At 42.2% G+C, this 23659-nt stretch overlaps 1 protein-coding gene across 1 annotated transcript in view; it reads right to left on the bottom strand.

Annotated features, from left to right (window-relative positions):
* The window catches only part of RORA (RAR related orphan receptor A), a 737001-nt gene that overhangs the window by 231794 nt on the left and 481548 nt on the right, over nucleotides 1-23659 (bottom strand). The window lies entirely within an intron of this gene.

The following is a 23659-nucleotide window of genomic DNA, read 5'->3' as shown; positions in this document are numbered from 1 at the left end:
TGGACTCGTGACTGATGTCTGAAAGCGTGGGGGCAGTCTTGGGGACTTAGCCTTCAAGCTTTGGGATTTGACAATATCTCCAGGTAAACAGTGTCAGAATGGAATCGAAGATACTCAGGTGGTGTCTGCTGCTTGGTGTGTGGGAAAAAACTCCCACACATTTGGTCACGGAAGTCTTCTATGTTTATAATTGTGTTGGGGTGTAAGCAGAGGAAAAACTCAGTTTGTGAGAAATTTTCCCAAAGTAGAAACCCACTCCTGAGCTTGTTATTGTGGCTAAATGACAGAATGTACAGCACCCAGAACAGTGCCTTGTATGCAACCGTGCAACAAACAGCAGCACCCTCTCCTCCTTCCTTTCAAACATCATGCCCCAAGTCAGTTCTTCATACACGGTCCCAGAAGGATGGACTTAAGGAGGGCACAGCTTGTAATACCCACAGCAGGTAATAAGAGTCCTATGGAACTGGCAGTTATAAGGCAAGGTACAATCTTCCTTTCTTGGCAGTGAGTTATAAAACCTTTATCATGTTTGTCTTTTGTCATCAACGCTAAATTGGTATTATTTGGTATTGCCAATTAATTAACACATTTTACTAGGCCCCTGTTATGTGCCAGACAATGAGTCAAAAATACAAATGAAATCTCCAATGCAACCAGCTTCCAGATTAGCTGGAGTTTAGGCAGGAAAACTCTGGATAATTGGTTGCATTTTCTTTTTTTTCTTTTCCTTTTTTTTTTTTCTTTGTTTTTGAGACAGAGTCTTGCTCTGTCACCCAGGCTGGCGTGCAGTGGCGTGCAGTGGCATGATCTCTGCTCACTGCAACCTGCACCTCCCAGGTTCAAGCGATTCTCCTGCCTCAGCCTCGCCAGTAGCTGGGATTACAGGCATGCACCACCACAATGGTTAATTTTGGGATTTTTAGTAAAGATGGGGTTTCACCCTGTTGGCCAGGCTGGTCTCAAACTCCTGACCTCAAGTGATCCACCCACCTCTGTCCCCCAAAGTGCTGGGATTATAGCCACGTTGCATTTTCATTCTAAGATCTGGTGTTCTGTAGATAGGACCTTCATAACAGTAAAGTTATGTCAGTATGGTAGAGTTGGCATAATAAAATTAGTTCGACATACAGGCAAAACAAATGATGGTCTGGACATCACTGGGCAGAGTTTTTATTCTTTAAAGTTCGTCTATCAGTTACCAGTATAAGGATCGTGCTAGAGTGCTAAAGTTTCTCATGTTATCCCTGATGCTGCATTCAGAAGCAAACACCACACCTGCCAACATTCTAAAGGTGGTTTCCTTATTGTGGAATTCAAAACGAAGGTGACAGCAGAGAAGAAAAGACATGCACCTACAAAGCGGTCACTCCTCACTTTTAAAAATGAGTCTAGCAAATGAAAAAATCTTAGATTTAGAAATTGAGTAGAAAAACACACTCTGTAAGAAGGTTTTCTGGCTAAATGAATGAAAGTTATCTGTCTGTGGTTTAATCACATTCGACTGAATAATGGTTGTTACTAAATTTGACTTTCCTGTCAAAATTGTCACCGTGTTGCAAACTGACTTACAAAGAATACCTAGAGCCAGAGAGGAGTAGTGAGAACTTCATACACAAAGCTCGGGTAGCAAAGAATTCCTCTAACCATCCATGTCTTGACCTCCTTCTAACCCAAATACAAAACTTGGCAGGAAGCAGATGAGGAAGTCATTAATATGTGGAAAAGAATCTCTCAAAAGCACACCAAGACCTGTGCCTTTCACTGATGGAAATCAGAAGGAATTGTACAAATATTCACCACAAGAAAATAATTCCAAAAGCTGAAGGATTTCCACAAGTGACACGGGGCACTGGCTTATTACCTAGGCAAAGCTTCTAGTCAGTACAGGCTCCCATTCCGTTCTGAAAGTGAGGTGTAGAGGTCAGTTCAAGGACTGGCCCTTTTAAGATTTTTAAAAAGATCATCAGCTTTGTGTGTGTGTGTGTGTGTGTGTGTGTGTGTGTGTGTGTGTTTGTGTGTGTGTGTGTGTGTGTGTGGCATTTCTAGCTAAAGATGCAAAAAGACCTTACGAAAACTGTTTGGTTATGATTCAATGTTTTTCTTCCTTATTTGGGTCTTTATTTGATCAAATCAACTGTAAATTTGAAAATGGACTCAATATTATATAACATTAAATAATGATTAATTTTCTGTTGGTTTGATCATGGCATTATAGTTGTATAAACATATTTTTAAAATATGTACATTGAATTATTTAATGTTGAGATGACATGATGTCTGAAATTTTCATAAAATACCCTGGCAAAATAAACGTGTGTGTCTGTGTGTGTTTGTGTGTGTGTGTGTGTGTGTGTGTATGTGTGTGTGTTGGCAGGAGGGGTAGGAGAAACAACAGTGGTAAAATGTTGACGGTCATTGGAGCTGAATGATGGGTTCACTGGAGCGTTGCACTTTCTCTCAACTCAAGTATTTTTGGAAATTTTCACAATAAAAGTTTAAAAGTCCAACCCACAAAAAAATAGGGTTTCTTAAAAAGCACTAAAAATAGTTTACACAACAATACTGACTCTTGCCGATTTCACGCAGAGAATAGGTGCAAAAACCTAAGAGAATAATTAATGGCCAATCTTATGTGCATTCCATTAAGCACGAGCAGCTGTCATAAACATCTTAATTTAAAGAGTTGGGGCTTGGGGAATCATGGCACTGCAAAAAGCTACGTCCTACTGCTACTCCACGGAACTGGTACATATCAGACCCTTAAATTTTTAAACGCAGCTTTCATGTTTTTGAGAGCTGAAAAACCTTTGAAAAGTCAGCTTGTTAGGAAATTCACCTTGCACACTCCTACATCAAGGGTTGCTGGAGGTGCTCGGGTACTGGCAAAATTGATTTGGGGGTGGGGGTGGAGGTTCACAGGTAAAATGAATGTGTCGTATGCTTCGGAAGAAGCTAGCTCGCTCTAAATATATGGGGCGGGGCGTAGCTACATTGCAGTGGTGCCTTTCAGCAATGCAAAATATACCACCTGGGGAGAGAGGTATTTCAAGTCCACAAAGCCCCGCCTCCAGCCTTTAGTGTTCCTTTCCCAGTCCTCGTCATAAACTAGAAAGCCACAGCATTTGGAAGAAGCACTAGGCAGGGAGCAGAAGCCTAAAATTGAGTTTCTCTCACTGCCGTGTGTTACTGTAAACACTAGGCCATGACCTGCTTTGGGTGCATCTTCTGTGACACCGGGTCAATGTCTCACACCCATGAAGGTCTCTTGAATCCCTTAGGGCCTAATACACCTGAGTACACGGGCTGTGATATGGGAGCTAGACTTAGGCCTCCATCACCACTAGCTGTAGTCCTCTCCCCGACAGCAAGACGGCACGCAAGGGTCCTGTTTGGGCTGTCAAGTTTAATGCAAACAGAAAGAGGCAGAGGACAGCTAACAAACCTAAGGTAACCAATGAAAAACCCAAGCTCTCCAATAAAAACATCGGAATGGACGCAATCACCTTTTATCAGTGGTACATGGAACCATCCCCATTGGTGGCTGCTTCCATCCACGGCCCCTCAGAAACTTCCATCCCGCTTCCCTCAGAAACTCCGTATTTGTGTGTAAATAAGGAAGTGTCTTGGGATTCTAGGTACTGATGGTTGCCCAAGAACTTACAAACACCCACGTGCAGGCTGCACTTGACAAGAAACAAAGCTTGCTGGCAGCACACGACAAGGCCTCGTATTAATTTCTTGAATCAATCCTGGCAGTGATTATCTGGTCCAGGAAACAACAGGTCTTTGCTCAGAGCACCAGATTTGAATGTTTTACAACAACACTATTGCCCGTAAGAATGACTAATAACAGTCAGCTGTAATTTCCCAGAGTTTGTGGGTACGACTTCCTCAGCTTTCCTCGCGTTTGAATTGGCCAGATTTCGTCTGGGGGCTTGCTAGGACTTTCAAGCATCACGTAACCAAAACCCCCAGCCAGCTCTCGGTTCAGCCTGGAGAACTGTGTGGTACTCTCGAACTTACTACCTCCTGCCCCCACACCTGAGAGTCGCCCTGCGCACTGTTTTCCCCGCATCATCCACCATCAATCAAACAAACAGAGAAACACAGAAACCTCAGTTCTCAACTGCAATCAATACGACCTCCTTTCCTGGGGTAGCATTGCCTTCATTTTAAAGGTCATGGAATGAGTCAGGGGCAGAAGAGAGAAACAGAGGCCGTGGGTTCTGTGACTCCACGTCTCAGAGAGAGATCTGCAGATCCAGAAAATGACCTTATTAAGCTGCACCAGTTGCCGGGAGGAGGGCAGTGCAAATTAATAAAAAAAATCACAATGATCAGAATACAGTTTTGCTATTTTACACACGGTCTCAAGAGCTAGACAAATAAATTTGCCTAGTGTATGTTCTAAGTCACGAAGAGATAAGAGGAAATTGAAACCATGCTGGCCAAGCACCTCCCTGAGGAGAGCAAGGCTGGGCTTCCGTTACAATCATATTCTTATTTATGTTTTCTCATGCACATCATTTAAGTATATATGTATTTACTCATACAGACCAGATTTGTTGAGTACTGCTATGTGGAATTTACAGTATGAAGTGCTGTGGGGCAGGCAGATCTGGGTATCCTCGAAGAACTTGGTCAATAGCGATTTCTCAACTGCTAGTAATCAAGTTGCTCTTCTAGTAGGAAAAAATAATGGCTGGAAAACTTATTTACACCTTCAGTACACAAGGCTATTTGAAACAAACCAGATACAGGGAACATTTATATATGGAGTATTTCTAAAACAGATAAAATCAGGGCTCAGTCTTCTTTATTGAAACAAAAAAGCAAAAGACTTTGCAATTTGAGCAAAGATTATTTCCACAGAGGGTCATCTCTAGTAAGAGGTGCCTGTTTCTCAGACTGAGTGTCCCTCTTTTGGGCCATTCCTTACCGGATGGTGATTCATTTTACTGAAGGACTCACACTAGACAGCATGCAACCAACTCTTTAGAAACATATCAATTGTTTAAACAAACTATGCCTGTATTCATTTGCTTAGCAAATCATTTTGTCACAGATTTAGCCCAGCCAGGGTCTAAATGATCAGAATTAGTGGAACTATACCAATACCTTTTCTACTAAAAACCTAACAAATAAATAACATCAGTTCACATTATCATTATGGATTCTTGCCCTTTTCTCCCTTAACTCTATTCTCTTCACTTTCAGTTTGTTATTTATTTTCTTATGTTCCAAATTTCAAGAAGCCTTCCATGTGTTATCAACATATGGTACATCATTCACATAAGTACATGAAATTTTCTATACGTCATTAACAAAGCTGAGCTTGTGTTCCAGTAAGTGAAACTGAAGAGGAACTAAAATCACAAAGATAACCCTGCAAACTAAGGTGCAGCTAAAACAGTAGTCCCCTATCCCCATCACTCACTACACTCTTTCTCAGAACTTTCATCTTTACATATATACAAATAAACAGAGTGTTTCTGTTCTGCCTTATTTGTATAGAGGACCTCCCTGCAGCTCTCTGACCTTCCTCTGGCTCTGAGTAGCCCCTGAGGGACCTGGATCACCCACATGCAACAGGCTGATGACACAGCAGAAAGATGTCTTTCACAAGAATCAGAGTCCCACCTAGGGACATCATGTCCACATGCTACTCCCTGGTTCAGCTGACTTCCCTGGACTTGCTTTCTTGCTGCCCTGACTTGTGCCCCATGCCAGATCTCACAAACAAGGCTAGGCCCTGCTTATTCCTGGCCAGTCTTGTCCTGTTGTCATCCAAGAAGAATGCTGGAAAGGAGGACCACAACTTTGGCCATTGCAGACCTTGTCACTCCAACATCAGATGGGAAGGCCTTCCTTCCCCTTTCTTGTCCTTCCCTCTCCATGTCTCACAGATACCAAATCTACTTCCCAGAGAAGTGGTCAGGGTGCAGTGCGCCGGGCAGCCCAAGTAATCCCACAGGTGAGCATGTTGCCGCTGATGCATGCTACTCCTTGAGTTTAACTTCTTACCAGATCTCTGCAAAGACAGAAGAAAACTAGCTTTCAGGAAACCCCAGCTCTCTAGATTATCTGTCCTTAAGCTGCTGGGATTTTCAAGGGCATGCAGATAGTTGAACTTCACTTATTTTCAATAATAATATAATAATACATAAGGAATTTAATGTATTATTTAAATAATACATAGGGACTCCTTACCCAAGAAAGATAATGTCAAGACTAGATTTTATAAAACGGCTAATCATTACACATAAATAAATGGCTTAACAGATAAAGTTTTATCTTAGCAATAGCAGCCACCCTTAGTTTAGATGTGCATATGGGTTGAAGAAGATTTGCTGAAAGAGAACAATAAAGACTATTTGTTATCTCAAAACTGGTTGAGATTGACAAATGTGATCCTATCAAAGCCAATTCCCCAATCACATTAAATGGCCATTTTCTTTGAAAATTTGTGGGAAATTACATTTTTTTTTAAACTTTCCCCCTCAGGGCACATCAGGAGCAGGGGAAAAGCAAAGAAGAAGAAGGTAAGTTAAATTAGTTGAGTACTTTCTCAGTGAAATGATTTCAAAGATCAAATTCCCCTAAATAAAATAAACAATAGATTCTCTGCGAGTGATCCTTCTTGGAGATTTTCACACCAAAACAAATATGAAAGAAACTCATGCGAGTTTATCAGGGTCCAAGTTCTTACTGTACCCAGGAGTATACACAAATCCATCCACCCATCCTGCCATCCACACATCCATTTATTCATCTATTCAAAACAAATCAAGAAGTATTTATTGAGTGCTTACCATGCAAGATCTTGTTCTTGGGGCTTGGAGGCTACAAGAAGGACCAAGGCAAGCTCTCAGTCCACAGGAGGGTGAGAGAAAGGAAGAAGTTTGGAGCATGTGCAGTTGTGCAGAGCTTTCTCCAGCACTTCAGATACCAGATGACTCTAGGCTGCACAGCCAACTCTGTAGCCCTTGACCTTGTATTAGAGAAACTAAGTGCTTAAGGTAAAGGCATTAATTCCTTTAATGCTCAGCAAATGTACCAAATCTGATAGCGTGCAATCTGTATACTTACTTTACCTCTGGCTTCATGTTATGATTCCTACCTTTGTTTTCCTTCCACCCTGACTGATTCACTGAATTTTTATCTTAAATATTCTATGTAGTATTATAAGCTACCACAAATCCTTAGGGAAGTAAGGGGTCTACATTCTTAAAGGATAAATACAATTACCCTACTAGATCACTAACAACAATAACAAAGATGGTAATTCTTCTTATCACAGGTAACTTTCATTGAGGGCTCATATGTGTTGAGCAACTTACACGTATTTTCTCATTTGTTCTTCACAATAATCTCTTGAGATTGTTACAATGATGATCCCTATCATGGTAAAGGAAAATGAAACACAGAGAGTTTATGCAATATGCTAGTCTGTGGTGGAACCAAGATTTTAACCCATACACTTTGAGTGTGGAGCGGTTCCTTGTGTTTTATCCCAGTATTCAGGCTCTCCAGGTCTCCTGATGGGACAGAAACCCATTGCTTACTGATGGGACTCAGTAGGCTTTCCTATTGTTTCACTTTGGGACTCTGATGCTGTGTCCTACCCCGTCTTAGGGACCTTCTTGAATATTGACTCCATTTTCTCTGATCCTGTGGTTGGTTTAATAGGAGCTCCCCTATCTGAGCACTCTGTCTCTGGAGGGTGAGGTCCTTAAGAAAAGAGTGTGTCCTACTCGCTTTCTAATTTTGAGTACCTGGAGGTAGACATGAACCACAGCAGGTGTTTAAGAAAGGTTGGTGTGGGTTGACTGAATGAATGAGGGTCCCACCACTTTCCGGTGAATACTGTGCCTGGGATCCTCTGGCCACCCTCCCAGACAGGCACTACCACGTCCTGACTCCCTTCTCCCCACTCTTCACACTGGGCCCTTCGTGATTGCTCTGTAGCTTCACCTGCCTGTGTTTGACAAGTTCTACCTGTCTAGGTGACGCTTCTAAAATTAAACAACTATCAATCTGTGAATGGTAAAGCATATGCATTCAGATTTTATCAAAGCAGAAAGCAAGCACATTTTATAAGGAAAAAGGTCTTTCTGATTAACGATTATAAAATTGACTTGATTTCAATCTAATTTACCATATTCAGAAGTGCAACATTCAGAATTGGAATGGGCACTTTTAATTATCTTATGAGTTCAGGTATTTCAATGTCTTCTTTTCCCCCAATTCAGCTTAACACAATGCCAGCACCCCTCTCTTTCCTACTCTCATGTGGTCTTTCTCCATATTTTCTGTGTTCTTATTACCTGGACTATTTACTTGATGATTAATCACATGTAACTTAGTGATATGAGTCATTGTGTTCAATTGCTATTTAATTCCTGCTTTGTTAGTTCATGGTACCCATGTTTCTATCTCCCATGGAAATTTTTCTTTTAATTTTTAATTTTTGTGGGTATATAGGTGTTTATGGGGTAGATGAGATGCTTTGATACAGGCAACAACATGTAATAATCACATCATGGAAAATGGGGTGTCCACCCCCCCCAGCGTTTATCCTTTGTGTTACAAACAATCCAATTACACTCTTAGTTCTTTTAAAATATACAATTAAATTATTTTGACTCTAGTCACCCTGTTGTGCTGTCAAATACTAGGTCTTATTCTTCCTAACTCTTCTTTTTTGTGCCCACTCCCATGGAAATTTCTTGACAAGCAATCATTGTGACTTGTGCCTCTTGGGATCCAGTCATTTAAGAACTGGTTCCACGGTGCTTCCGGAAAGGCCATGAAATTTCATCACAGACTATGTCCCTCAAATAAACCTAATTAAATGTCCTCCACTGAGTCATTCATACACGTGAAGTGGAGGGAGGCCATATAGAGCAGTCGCCAGGCAGAATTCTGGTCAGAAATATGGAAATTCTGGCCACAAGTGAAAGGCAAGAAAGGCAAGGGGTGAATGGTGGTGGTGGTGGTTTGAGGGGCACACAACATACTTTGAATGGCCACATAGCCTAGGCACTAGGATAAATGATTTACACCCTTGATTTCACTTAACCATCTACATAACCCTCAGATGTTGACATAATGCTGCCTCCCCTTCTACCCATAATTAAGGCCATATAGCTATTAGGTGATGAGGTTGGGGTGTGACTCCAGGTTTACCTGACCCCAAAATGATACTGTTTCCTCTACATTGCATTCAGAGTCGCCTTCACTTTTCAGTGCGTGCACTGTCCAGAACCCCCCCAGCTTTAAGCTCAGAAGGAAGGAAATGAAGGTTAGTGAGAGGTCATGCTGGCAAATCTAATGTGGTCAGGACCAATGGGGAAGGGTGTCAGGGCCAATGCGGAAGGAAAGTGGAAATGTCTACTTTTCTTGTTGTCTTGGGATTGCAGAAATGAAGGCGGTAATGGTTCTAAGGTCGTTAACGGCCAGTGTTGAGCACCTACTGTGTGTAAGGCAGTTTGCCACTGCACAGGGTACCAGCAGAATCGGGACAAGGTCATACTACCCAGGCTCCAGCTTATGTGAAAGCCAGCTGGGCCAGGAGGACTCATTTCCCTTTCCTCGTGCTGCAAAGCCAGCAGCCAGTCATCTCTTGAAAGACCAAACCAAGGTAGTCCCTCAGCTTTATTCTGACTGGGCCCCACCTACAGCCCCATCTGCACATGTCTCCCGTGGGGCTGCAGACGCGCCACTGTGTCTAGGGGCCGGCGGGTGTACCGGGAGACGAAACCAGACTTCAGGCAAGCAGGGGGTTAATAGCTCATAAAATAAAACCCTCTAACACAAAAATGTTATTTTAATTGTATTACATTGAGGAGCCCTGAGGGTCGTGGGGTAGATAATCAAAAAGGACAAGGAGGAAATTAAAAAAGGGAAGAAGGCAATCAAAAAGGCCATTTAGGAGAGGCCCTTAATCCTCAATAGAAAGAACACTAATTATACTACAGAATCTCCTTATAATTAACCCTGATATAAAGTGTTTTTTGAGCAGTAATAACTTTCACATTCATAATCGTTTTGATCGCAAATGCCTGTGAATGCCTCACAAACAGCAGCTCTCACAGGTTGGCTGGTTTTGGTCCCCAGCAAGCCTGGGGATTACACCGCTGTTCATAACCAAAAAGACAAATATTTCTGCCCTCAGCTAACTCCACTGCTTCGCTGAACTCAGCCCATTGCTTTCTTTTTTTTTTTTTTGGCAAGAACAGCTCGAAAGTCAACCATCCTTGTGCTTCCTTCCCTTCTTTGTAATTGCTTCCCTATGCTCGTTTTTAACCTTTAAGATGACTTGGAACATCTCACGGCTGCAAAACGCACTGAATTCCCAACATACCTTCTTTAGTGAAAAGACCCCTGCTTAGATTTACCTACACTCCTAGGGCATACATTGCTGTAATAGTTCTTTATGTTTCCAGACAAAAGCAAGGATTCAGACGGACTCTGCTCAAATCCCGTCCAAAATAAGAGCCTCACATTCCTCTCCCCGACAGCAGATCCCTTACAAACCAAAGCTCCAAATTGTCAACTAGAAAACTTTAGGTACAGAACAGAACAAGGAAAGAATGCAGACAGTTATAGACTTCAGGGGTCCCAGGGTATCCGGAGGCAAAGCAACTGGGACCAGAGTGAGAAGAGAGAAGGGCCTGGAACGGGTTGTTTGGGACTTTAATAAAAAACGGTGTGAAAGTGAAAAGAATCTGTCCCTGTCCTCACATGAACCGGCCATCGCTCTTATCCCACCTAGTAAGAGAAGGAGCAGGATCTCAGATCCCATGAGATCCCTGGGGAGATAGTTTCAATGGGGCGCCTGCCTGCCAAGTGAAACTGTAGGAGAGGTTCACCGGCACTTCTGACATTGACAGTGCTCTGAAGGTATTCGTCTCCTCTGAATGCACTCCTGGGCCTGGCTTCACCTCCTCCTGGCAAATACACAGCAGATGTATCTGAAAGGTCTGCTGCTCACAATGGGCTACATCCCTACTTTAACTTGGAGACTGGGACACCAAAGTCTGTGAAACATTGAGCTTAGTATTCTTCCTCTGTATCAAAACAATGAATGCCAAAGGAATTTTTCCATTTCTCCTTGCACGTTATTGGAACTAAAAACCTTACTGCTATTTCCCATCCAGGTGACTACTCCTCATTTAGAATTTAACAAGATAAGAAGATGCCTCCTTTTTTGCTTTTTATTTGTTTTTTTTTTTTTTTTTTAGATTCAGGTCTCATTGTGTTGCCCAGGATAAAATGCTTTTTTGCTTTGTAAGCAGAATCCATAATCAAGAGACAAATATTCTCTTACTGTTCAACAATATTAAGTATCTGCAGTATACCCACCACCCCCTCCCATACTCACCCTTGGACCTAGGCAATATAGGATAGGAGTTATATTGACCTTGCTTGTGTAGGGAACTAGGTTGCTCCTCTTCACTTACCTATTCGGTTTAATAGCAAGTTGCAGCTCATTAACACAGAAGAACGTAGGATGTTAGTTCATTTCCACTTTAAAACATCCCTACTAAATAAATCATCATTCATTTCATCCAAAATATCTATAGAGACACACAATTCACTTATAAAGTTGAACAAGTGGATTAAAAATGAAGAAGAGGTTATAAGTCTCCCATTTGAAAAAATTTTACAAGTAAAATGCATTTACCAGTAAAATACACTGAAAGGATCTGCAGTAACATCCCTGCTCCATTCATTAATGCAACAAGTATATGCCAAGTGCTAGTCATTTCTCAACACCTGAAGGTGAGGCAGGCACAGATCCTGCCCTAAAAAAACTTAGTAGTAGAGGAGGTAACACACATTTACATATTATTCAACTGCAAGTCAGAGTGCGAAAAGTACTATAAGAAAGGTGTAGATTTTTTAAAACTTCATACAACGATAAAATTAGAATACAGATGTGGGATATTATTAATTTTATCTGGTAGAGGTCTCCCCTCGAGTTGTCCCATTTGAACACAGAGCTAACACTGTTATATTCATAGGCAAGATATTTACAACTCTCTTTGTTGGGCTTTTCTTCTAGGTGTAACTGCCATTAGCAGGACAGGAGCTGGAAGCCAGTAGGAGAAGCTGAAGCTGAGGCTGATCTTTACCTCCCAGTTTTTGGTGTAGCTTGCTTTGAGAAGGCGGGCCCCAACACTGGGCTCCCACTCACATCCCCCACCCCACCCCATATTCTGAGTACCTCCCACCTTGGTTCTGCTCCACCAAAACTCCATTGCCAAAGAAGCTCATGGATGCCACTAAAGAGGACAACACATTAACTGGAAAGGTTATGTGTCTTGATCACTTTCCTTATTCCAACCTCCAATAATGCATATTTTAACAGAGTGTTCCGGAGATGAGTCTTAAGCCAAAAGAAAGTCCATCTTAGGAGAGCTGGAGACAACAGTCAAGAGTCCTGGATTCCAGTCCCAGATGAGTCACTCAATACAATACCCTTGGACAAATCTGTTTATGTACCTGAGCCTCCATTTTCTCCACTGTTAGAATTCACCAGTAGCAGATTCCCAATGTTCTGAGGATATAATACGCAACATAAAGCTCTAATGAATTACGTAAATACATTTAAATGCAATCATGACAGGAAATTTTAGTGAGGTGCAGGGAATCTTTTGACAGGAACCTTGCGTGTATTACCTTGGGTAGGGTAGGTTTGTCCTGAGGCAAGACCTGTGCCAACAAATAGCATTGAACCCATCCCAACTAGATTGTAATCATTTACACAGTTGTTAGTTGATTTGTTCGTCTGTGTATTAAATCTAAAACATAAAGTCTAATAATCTTGCTCATACTTTATACAGTCAGGGTTACAGATGATATTTTCTATGGAACATCTTACCTCTCTGCTTTAAGGCTAGTTGTAAACAATAGATTTAGTTTTTTAAAAAATTGCTACATTCCTTCTTTTCTGGTTCCATTTCTGGAAATAGCAACAGTAGCAGCACTGAATCAAAGTGGTCCTTGTCATGACTTGTCCCTTGTCCCTTTTTACATTTATCTCCTGTTACGCTAGCACAAATAAAACCGTGAACAAGAGTAAACAGCTAATGTTGGGGAAGCAATTTTTAAAAGCAGACCTTGTTACCACTTTTAAATAGCCCACAGTTCCAAATGAGGCCGCAAGCATCTTGTCTTCCTTCAGTTGACCACAGGAGTAGATCTGCCCTAAATGATGCTGGAAGGTCTTCCTCTATACAGGAAGATGGCTTTCCTCCCACCCGGTTTCAGGTGTGCACACATGACCCTTGGACGTGACTGCTAGCAGGTGGAAACTTTGGGGCTACCAAGGACTGTAGGAAGCGCTATTCTTCTCATTCTGAATAACTGAATTTGGCTAAATGGTCTTAACCTTTTATGGCCTGATTTCTTTTGTTGTTGTCATCATCTTCCAATTAATTTAAATCAACCATGATTTCTTTAAAATAGAGAAAGAATACATGCTGGCTGTAAATATCTTTAAAAATACAGTAGTACGTAGAATACAAATCAAAGGAGCTTTTCACTTCCCCCACATTCCTGAATCCCTCTCTTCTCTTTGGAGGTCCAACTTTTAAATGTAACTTTTTCTAGCCTACTTTCCATGCTTTAAATATATGCTTAAATACAGATGCATGTATGTGTGTGCTCACTTATATTTCTCTTTGTATGTTTTTCTGTGATCCTTTTATTTTACTTAATACTATATCATGGATTCATTTCCAAGACAATGTACCTATATTTGGTTACTTTCTAACACTGTTTTGTATTACAAGGAATAAATAGAAAGGTATATTACAATATAATTTCTCTTTGTATGTTTTCCTGTGATTATTTTATTTTACTTAATACTATATCAGGGATTCATTTCCAAGACAATGTATCTATGTTTGGTTACTTTCTAACATTGTTTTGTATTACAAGGAATAAATAGAAAGGTATATTACAATATAAAAAGTTTATGTCTCAACAAAATCTCAGTGAGCTACTCATATAGGAAAAGAATATTTCTTTTGACAGAAAGGACAGTATTTTCATTGCTTCTTTTAAAAAATACTTTTATTTTTAAGTCCAGGGGTACATCAGGTTTGTTACACAAGTAAATGTGTGTTGGGAGTGTTGCTGTATGGAATATATCATCACTCAGGTACTAAGTCTAATACCCATTAGTCACTTTTCCTAATCTTCTCCTTCCTCCCACTCTCATTGCTTCTCAATAACAATCTGTCATATACAAAGGCTAACCCAGTAAGCAGGAAAGCAACCCAGCATCTTTAACTCAAGAAGCTTGTGAACCCTGGTGAGCCATATGGAGTGATGGTGAATAAGGTCATTTGAGTGACGGTGTGTCTAGAAGAGGATGATGTCCCAAACCCCCAAACAGTACACTTGAATTTCACCAATAAAAATTCATTTCTTTGGTCTAAACAAGGCCAATACTAAGCATTCTCTTTAAACATGCATATGTGTTTGGGATAAGCGACAGTTTAGTTTGTGTGATGCTTTCCTTTCCAGAAAGCATGATTCAATCTGAGAACACAAAGATTTTTTGGTGAAAGAATATTCTAACACTGGGGAGGGTGAGACACAAAACAGAGAAGATGTACTGGAAGAAGAAAACATCAAAACAGCAAGGGTTCCAAATTAGCTGAAGAACCAGTTCCCTGCCTAGAGATGGCTCCAACTGCTAAGAGGGAAAGTTAACTTCACGTGAATAACATTCGATTGTTTTAGAAAGGTAAGTGGTTTCTTTGGCGAACTAGAACAGAGGAGGCAAGTAGAGCAAGCACACTAACACCCCCACTCCTTGTTTACAGCAGACATCACTAATCTATTGTGGAATTCTTTCCCACCAAACCAGGATTCGGCACTCCACGCAGCCGCTACCAATTGACTGCACTTAGTGCCCAAAATGAAATACAATTTGTCATTCAGTCATGGGAGTCATCATCTCCTTTAGCAGCAACCATGAGTTGGAATTTCACAAGTAGACATGAATTGCAAAAGCTTAAAGTTGCTGTCAGAGTTCTTTTACAGCCAAGTATCTGCAGAGGAGGACACGTCCCTGGGAAAATAGGAGGTCTCTCTTAGCTAATGGATTAGGATCCTGCCATACCAGACTAGAAGCTCTGAGCATGCAAAAGGAGAGCATTGAGCATCCAAGCTCTTAGAGGCTGAGTTGAACGGTCATCTAAATCATCTGTGATATGGAATAGGCTGCACCTTCAGCAGATGCTGGGTATACAGAGCTTTCGAGAATTTAAAAAAAGATGTTGCCTTAAAATGTCTTGTTTGGATAGGGCCATCTCTGCATATGCACCCCCAAATTAGATTATTTTTAAAAAGTTCTATTATCTAAAAATACTATGTAACATTTTAAAATATAGTAACCATCAAGGAAAACAGAGACTGAATCTAACAGGAAGAGGATGTGAGTGTCAAATTGTTGGATTATGTAAGATGGAAAGGTAGGTGCGGGTGAGCCAGCACCTTCCAGATTCCTGAGAGGCAGCAAAGACGGGGTGCCTGTGCAGAGGTCAGGCCAAAGCTTTCCTCTCTGTGGGAAATCTTCGGCAAACAGCCAGCTCCCTGTGCTCAGGACACACCACATCCACCACCACATTTCAGGAGGCTTACTTGAAGTTTCAGTGTAGAAGTTGTCCTCAAAAAAATTAAGCAAATTAAATTAGAAAGCCTTAACCTGATTTGGCCAGCTTAATTCAACTGTGTCAGAGGGAGGTTGAGCAAGCCCTTCCAGCTTGTCTGAGATGTAATAATCATTCTCATTCTCAGCTGGGCGGGGTAGCTCACGACTGTAATCCCAGCACTTTGGGAGACTGAGGTGGGTGGATCACAAGGTCTAGAGATCAAGACCATCCTGGCCAACATGGTGAAACCCCATCTCTACTAAAAATACAAAAAAAAAATTAGCTGGGTGTCATGGCACATGCCTGTAGTCCCAGATTCTTGGGAGGCTGAGGCAGGAGAATTGCTTGAACCCAGGAGATAGAGGTTGCAGTGAGCCAAGATTGCGCCACTGCACTCCAGCCTGGCAACAGAACAAGACTCTTGTCAAAAAAAAAAAAAAAAAAAGGAAAAAAGAAAATCATTCTCATTCTCTCTCTCTTAGTTACTCGTACATACCCACCCACAGACACACACACGTACACACACCACCCTCTACTTAACCGACACACGAACACTCATACAACCCTACATGTTCTGACACGTGAAGACTTAAACATACAATCACACATACACCCACATACACTCACATACCTACAGCTACACACACACATTCACACACGCACCTATAAAGACTATTCTATTATCAGCCTTTGGAGATGCAAAGTCAAATATTGCCCCATCCCCCATTATATTATTTTCTTTCAAAACAAAAACTACTTTCTTTTGACAGAAATCTCCATCTGCAAAAGGGACACTCTCATAAACATCAGGCCTTGGGGACTGCATGGGAAAGAAGCACACACTTGCTCTGCAGCTGGCCCCTTTATTGCCAAGATGGCATTAGCCTGCTCCTCTGGAAGGATTCCGGCTCAGAACTTTTATAAGCAGGAGACTCAATTATGCTTCTATGAGTTCCCTAAATTGGGAAATGGAGCTAAATAAGGAAATGCGTTAGTCAATGTCCTTCTCAACCTCCTCCCCAACTCATACTTCAATCTTTTTTCCCCTCTGCTTTCTTGGGGTGATTTCTTTGAATTAGTAAAAACTACCGGCTATAGAGGCCAGAAACAAGGCACAATATTGAGATGGGAATGAGGATAGCGGAAGAAGAAACAAATGGCAATCTTAGACAGGGTATGACCAGGACGTACGGGTGAATCCCCAGGGCAAGCAGTTTTTGTGTGGGCCGAGCCAACTCATGTCATGCCGCACTCCACTGAAAGTGAGCAGGGCTACTGTGAGATTCCAAGGAAAGAACACACTTTGACACGAGATCTTTAGATTTTAATTAAAATGCAAATATTAATGTTGCCAATATTTGGAAACTAGTGAGGGTATTCCCCATGAATGAGTACTGAGGAAGAAAGAAGACAATAACTGAAAGTTAAACTGTATGATCTCCCATAAAAGGGGCAGGCAGAGATATGCAAAGTCACCTTATGGAGCTTCTGGAAGGCAAAAATTTGACTGGAACTGGCCTGAATTTACGAATCCATCAGAAGGAGGTATGACAATCAAGCTGGGCCACAGACGCAGAGAGAAAGGAGAGTTATGGAAAGAAACATGGGCAATGGCCTATTAGGATTTTTCAGGCCTAAAGATCCAATGTGTTGTTCCCAGTGGCTGGGAAGTTGTGTTGCCTAACTTCCGTGTATCCAACTTTCTGTACACAGGTGAGTGGTTGGAACAGGGGCAGAGAAAAAGAGAGAGAGGACTGAGATGGGAATGAAGAAGGGAAGAAGAAATGAAAGAGGGCAACAGAGTAGGAGGAGACAGACAGATAGTGAGATGGAGATGAGAGAGGTAACTCTTAATCCTTCATCAGCCTCTTCAGCTTCTCAGAAGATGAACATCTCTCTGTGCTCAGCAAAAGTTTTAGTGTTTAATTACAGCTGCTGTTAATTCAACAGGACCCCTAAATCAGTGTTCTCCAAGTGCAGTCTTTGAGCCAACAGCATCGGCATCACCTGGAAACTTATTAAAATGCAAACTTTAGTCTCACCCCAGCCCCACTGAGTCAGAAACTCTGGAGGTGGGGTCCAGCAATTTGTATTTTAACAAGTTCTCTCAGCAATTCTGATGCACAATGAAGACTGGACACCACTCCCCTAAACACAAGCCAACTACCACATCTGGAGCTGTGCTGAAAAAACAGCTGGAGAAATCTCTCTTTTAAAATAAACACGATAACATTCTGACTTTAACAGAGGAACTGATTATTTTATACATTTGTTTTGGGAGTTTGAGTGATTTGAGTCTCCCTCTCATCTCTGAACATTGCAAAGACAAGGTTTTGAGTCTGTGGAGCTGAAAGCTTATCTCAGCCAATAGGAGACAGTCACCAAGGTAATGGTCCACCAGTAAGTTTCTTGGGACCCCTGACCTCCCCATGTGCTGAGTGGGTACCTCTCCGTTTTCACACACTTACAGAAAAGTAGGTTTTCCTGATTTGACAGAGATCCACACCTTGATAACATGCTGTAGAAAGATCTAACCTACTCTTCCAAAAGACTATTCAGCACAGTGTATAATGTGATGGCAATCATGTAGAGACTTTGAGGTGGCAGATGGGGCCAGAAATCGCTGTGATACTTTTGGCAGTGGCTAACTAAACTGTGCTCCTGCATTTCCAATACATCATTCTGGTATTTGTTTCTAGCCTGCTTTTATTGTTCATTTTATCTGCTATTCACACTCAGACTTAACTTGCAGACAACTGTGGGCAGCACAGTTGGGTATAAAAGAGAGTTATTTAATGGTGTTATTTAAGGTGTGTACCTTAGCCATGCAGTTTACAAAAGCAGATCTCTGTGAGGTACAAAGCATCAGAGAGCAAAACAACATTCACTGACATCTCTTCAGAGGAGAGAAAGCTGAGTCACTGAGCCTGCAATTCAAGAGAAGGCAAATATATCACAGAACAAAGAATAAACCTCCACCCTGGGTCACAGGACATCTATCTCAGAGATGTTCACCAACACAGAAAGATTTGTTGCTTATGATAAAAGACATCTGTGACAAGACATACTGAACAAAGCATTATTTGACCCCTAACTAAACATAGCTGCTTTATAAAAGGTTGTTTTTTTATATAATATTGCTAAACACTATTTCTGTAGCTCTTTTAAGAAAAGAGAGAACAGCAAGTGTTATTAAATCTGCGGTAGACATCATTCTAATCTGTGTCTGGGAAAGCATATGACACTTCCATCGTAACTGCCTAATTTGCTACTTAGGGACAGAAACTAATGCTACTTAATTGAAATAAAACCAGATGCACTGCTGAGAGCCTACCACCTTTAGAACTATGCTGAGCATCATAGGGAAAAAAGAAAAAAAAAAAAAGACCAGGTTGCACTTTGGCCTCCAGAAGAGACAAGGTAAACAGAAGGTGAGTTCAAAATGTTTGTGTTTAGAGAACTCCATGTGAATTGAAATGTGGCAAGGAGGAGCTTTCACAGAAGAGATGAACTTTGCTCAGTGGGTAAAATTTCACAAGGCAGTTTGGCAGGAAACACAAGCAAAGCAGCACAATGGATTCAAGGCTCAGTGGTTTTGAAGATAAAATTCAATCCCTCACTTCCATTTGGGGTGAAATATTGGGAAGCAGCAAAGGTGTCATCAGCAGGAAGGTCAGCTCGCCATCGGAGATAGACTTATTGACTTGACCAGCCAAGCCCAGTGTAATCCTCCATCCCCAATTCCATGTCCTTCACAACACACATTTCGGCTGTCACCTCTCCTAATTATCTTGCTTACCTGTCAATTCTAAGGAGTCATCTAGGGATAAAGCGACGCCCTCAGAAACCAGGACTGAGTCTGGGGAAGGGGCTGAAGAAGTTATGGGGCTGGAGGATTCTCACTAGGGATGTCAGCTCACTGCTGGCCAAGAGTGGGGCCCAGATTCAGTCTTCTCCTTTTGTTCCCCTGGTCCCAAAGTATCCTGGAACAGTGCTTTCTGGTTGGGCTATGAGCTTTCATGGTGGCAATCTTAGTTGGTTCAGGAACCAGACGGCAGAGGTGTTAGCAGCTTGGCAGGAAGATCAAGGAAAACATCTGAAATTCTGTCTCCCTCTTCCAGCTAGCAATAATCAAGAAGACCCTTCAGTTTCAGTACTATCTTAAAAAGGACTCCTGTACCCAAAGGAAAACCTTTGTATAGGCCAGCATTCAGTTTAAGACTTTTGGCCTTGGTTTCTCAGTTCATGAACTCTGATTTGATGTTCTGTGACCTGAACAAACTCTGATCTGATATTCTCTTTTTTCTTCCCGAAAAAAAAGTGCATTAGAGGTATGGTGATTTCCAGAGCATCCCTGAGGAAGTGTGAATCTGTTTGTGTGGCCCTGTCTACCATGTATTACAAGGATTTATGGGTCTGCCTTACTCTCCCCTACTAGACCATCTGGATGAATCACCTCAACATTCTCTACCTTGCTCAGTCTAAAAACTTATCCTGGGGAAACATTCAATAAATAGATATAGGCATCAATGGCCATACCTCCCTGAATGTGCCCGATCTTGTCTGATCTTGGAAGCTAAGCAGTGTCAGGCCTGGTTAGTACTTGGATGGGAGAATAAATAGATACACCTTGGCTAAAGGAACACAGCAGTGAGAGAATTCCAGTTCTTGCCACCTTCCCACTGCCTAGAAGACAGAAGACTGAGGTCTTGCTAAACCTTTATTTACCACCACTCTTTACCACTGTGTCCTTTCCTAGACCCTGCCTGTGCAGCTCTTCCTAAATGCCTCAGCATCCAAGTGTATTTTCAGACCTTAACCCTGTCAGTGCCTTTCTCCTGGACCATCCTGCTACAAGCATTTAACAGTGACACATCACTAGAGGGGATGCCAGGGGGTGGGTGGGGAAGGTATCACATTGCATGGAACAGGAAGGGTACAATCAGGTGGATCATGTTGTGTGGTCCCATGATCCAACTGCCCACAGCCCTTCTGGAAAAGTGACGGTGTCTACTCCTACCTATTTCCAGGAAAGTAAGTTCTATAACTTCAGGCAACCCATTCCTATGTCTAAAATTCATTATGTCCCCTAGTAATTGAGGTCTCTTTCACCTACTGGCAAAAAGACCAATGGAAGGTTAACATCTAGACTAATGGTTCTCAGGGTGTGGCCTCTGGACCGGCAGCATGGGCAGTACCTGGGAACTAGGTTAGAAATGCCAATTCTTGGGTCCCATCCCAGACCGACTAAATCAGAAACTCTGGGCATGGGCCCAGCAATCTGCTTTTAACAACTCCTCCAAGTGATTCTGATGCTCACTCCTTTGAGAACCCCTGGTCTATACAATGGGGCTATGAGCATCATGTGACTATATCAGTAGTCAATTTTGAATCACCTGCTTGTTTGGCTTAGGTTCCTTCTGTTTGTTGCTGCTTGTCAGGAAGAGATATCCCCTGCATTCCACAGATCATGTGAACTGTCAACTGGAGAGGATGGGACACAACATTCACAGGCCACTGGGCTCCTGGAAGCTGAGGCTATTTGACTTCGAAGAACTACACACAAGATCCTAATTAATACATTTGTCAAAAGCTGCTCCTTCTTGTGACAATTCTAGCAGAGACTTCGGTGACAGCCATGCACTTTTATGGATTTTAACTGAGTAATTAATAGGATAACAGTTACAAGTGCAAGTTAAGTGCATATTATTTCTACTGGATTGGGTCATAAATAAGTAATATAGCTTTTGAAAGTGAATGGGAAGAGACGCTTGAAAAGAGAGACCTATTGGGAGCTGAGTGAGGGAGCCCAGACTTAATTTGAAGCTCTACCTTCTCATTTTAGCAAAGCAAGCATTTCCACAAGGGATAAGCCGAGACCATGGCGGTTTCTGTTTCACTTTGTGCTGCAGCTGCAGCCAAACATCGACAATGTGCCAAATGGAGACATTTTTGAAACTGTTCTCCTCTCTCAGACATTAAAAGCAAAAATGACTCTTCAATATACCAGAGGTAAGGAAGAAGGAGGAACATCAGCAAAGACTGAGGACTACTTTACAACACAGTTACATAGACCATTCGACACTTTTCTCTTTTCCCAGGTCCCCAAGGCTAACGCCTGCCTCAACCACAAACTCCTGGGCTGCCCTAGGACGTAGAGGGCCACTCCCCTGTTCCAAATCCACTCGGGGTCTCGGGGCCACATCACATCTTTTGTGGGTCCTGAGCACTTTTGCTTTCACAAGCTCCTTTCTCCATAAGAAAAAAATAAAAATAAAAACTACATTTTATGATTTTGTTAGTATTAAGACAAATTGGTTATGTGTTCATTATTCTTATATTTATTTTGTCCTGATTTGAAAAGAAATAAAAAGGAAAGCAGTTTCGTCGATCCCTACAAGTGCTGTGGGCCTGTGGTTGTTTCCTACGGCTGCTGGAACAAAGTCCCACTCACTGGTGGCTTAAGACAGCAGAAGTGTATTGTCTCACAGACTGGAGGCTGGAAGTCCACGATCAAGTTGCTGGCAGGGCCACACTTCCTCTGAAGGTGCTGGGGGAAAATCCATGCCAGTCCTCTGTCCTAGCTTCTCAAAGTCCTCTGTCTTGTGGCAGCGTAACTCTGATCTTCACAAAGCATTCCCCCGTGTGTGTCTGTCTTCAAATGACCCCCTTCTATAACCACACCAGTCATGTCAGATTGGAGGCCCACTCTGTGCCATGATGACCTCATTTTAACTTAACTAATTGCTCTGAACAGCCTTATTGTCAAATAAGGTCATATTCCAAGGTACTAGGGATTAGAATTTCAAAATATATAAGTTTTGAGGAAGAGGGACACAGTCCAACCCATAACACAGGGCTGTGGCCTTGTGTCTAATGAGAAAGTCACCTCTTACAAGGGCCTTCTCTGGGATTCTGAAGACCACATAGAAACCCAGGGTCTTCAGTAGCAGCAAAAATGAGATAAACACCCAGGGGTTGGGGAAGATACATTTTTGGTTTGAGGTTGGCTGCAGTGGCTCACACCTGTAATGCCAGCACTTTGGGAGGCCCAGGCGGGTAAATGACTTGAGCTCAGGCTTGAGACCAGCCTGGGCACCATAGCGAAACCCCATCTCTACAAGAAAAATGCAAAAATTAGCCAGGTGTGGTGCTGGTATACACCTGTAGTCCCAGCTACTCGAGAGGCTGAGCGGGTATGATCACTTGAGCCCGAGGAGGCAGAGACTGCAATGAACCCTGATCACACCACCGCACTTGAGCTGGGTGACACAGCAAGACCTCATCTCAAAAAAAAATTTTTTTTAAAGGAAATACTTCACCACACTTCAGGAAGACTTTGTGTGGACTAACTCAGTCTGGGGGAAGGTGAACTGCTCTCAATGCCCCACTTCAAACGAGTGCCTTGCCTTGGGGACCTCTCAGTCTCTGATTTAGGAGCAAACCTTCCTCCGCCTTGAGCTCTTCATCATGCTTATTTACCACTTGTCCTGGGAGCTGAGCCCCACTAGGTAATGAGAAAGGAAACGATTTCTTTTTTTTAAAGAAATCTGATTTTCATGGAGCCATGTACTTTCATGCTCTTTTCCCCAAATGAACTAGCTTTTTCCCTCTCCTGAAAGAAACATTCAGCTCGCCCCTGGGTCTTCACTGACAATCCAAAACAGAGGGGTAGAAAGAGAGGTTCCATCCAAAGAAAGCGACTTGTCCGTCTCCCCTGGACACCACCCTCTCTTCTCACCTGACTCTTCTATTAGAAAGGAGAGAGACAGCAGGGGAGACTGGAATGGATACTTGAGATTATCACTCCCTTTTTTTTCGCTTCAGTTTTTTAAAGTTACTATCAGTCCATGGCAACAAAGGCCTCTGAATTCTTTCTCAGTCTGTGGCTCAATGGTTTCATTCTCAAGGGAGTCTATAAACCCCAACAACATGTGGGCTACGCAGCTTGTTACCCCCCCACTTCAGAAGAAAAATCACCT

This window comes from Sapajus apella, unplaced genomic scaffold (assembly GCF_009761245.1).
Source record: "Sapajus apella isolate SASKATOON/1434 unplaced genomic scaffold, GSC_monkey_1.0 scaffold37, whole genome shotgun sequence".
NCBI lineage: Eukaryota > Metazoa > Chordata > Mammalia > Primates > Cebidae > Sapajus > Sapajus apella.
Note: the sequence above shows the minus strand (reverse complement) of the source record. Positions and strands in the feature narration are given on the sequence as shown.